The following is a 991-nucleotide window of genomic DNA, read 5'->3' on the forward strand; positions in this document are numbered from 1 at the left end:
CCCCCCCATTCAAGGACCCGAATAAAGGGAATGGGCAGCGGGAGGTTGCGCAGGAAAACAAAGCTTTCAGATCGGGGCCTCCTAATTACCTCGGGAGTCGGGGCGGGCGGTGGCGCTGGTTAGGGGGACGCTCGGGATGAGGGCAGTCCCGTGCATGTGTGTGTGTTGGGGGGGGGGAATTCCTAATTGCACAAGGTTCTGAGGAAGAGCCGCTGCCCAGGGACAGACAGGGTGCTTGGGGTCCGTTTTCGGGGTGGGGGCAGTGTTAGTTGGACTTTAGTCTCGGAGGACCGCCGGATTCGTAGCCGGGAGGGGACCCTGGAGGTCATACAGACCGATCTTATTTGACAAAGGTCGAAACTGAGGTTCGGGGGAAGGAGGTGATACATGTAAGAAACGTCAGGGGCAGGTTTCGAACCCACGTCTTCGGACAGCAGAGGGGTGGGAGTAGGTCCCTGGCTCTAGCTCTCTGCCCTGGTCATTAGCCTGGGAACGCCATCCCAGCAGGAAGAGTTGACCTGCAGGGACCAGGACCTGGACAGAGACGGGGGTCGGGGGGCCTGACCTAGAAAAGGGGATGGAGGAGCACAGAAAGGGGCTCGGCCTCAGGCACCCCGGTTTTCTGGAGCGGGATTTGCACCTCCTCCCCAACCTGGCCCTGGGAAAATGGGGAGAAGGTCGTCCCTTCGGGGGCTGGTGATGAGAGTTGGTGATGGTGGGGAGGGGGGGAACAAAGAGAAAGGGAGAGAGGGAAAGCAGAGGAAAGAAAAGGACAGAGACAGACGGAAGAGAAAAAGAGACAGAACGGGAGAGGGGAGAAAGAGAACACAGGGAGGGAGGGAGAGGGTGAGGAAAGAGGAGAGAGAGAGAAAAGGGGAAGAGCGAAAGAGGAGAGGAGAGGGAGGGTGAAAGAGACAAACAGAAACAGACGGGAAAAGAGAAGGGGAGAGGAGACGAGGGAGAGGATAGGAAAAGAGGAGGAGGGGGGAGA

Source organism: Vombatus ursinus, unplaced genomic scaffold (assembly GCF_900497805.2).
Source record: "Vombatus ursinus unplaced genomic scaffold, bare-nosed wombat genome assembly UNPS02014808.1, whole genome shotgun sequence".
Classification (NCBI taxonomy): Eukaryota; Metazoa; Chordata; class Mammalia; order Diprotodontia; family Vombatidae; genus Vombatus; species Vombatus ursinus.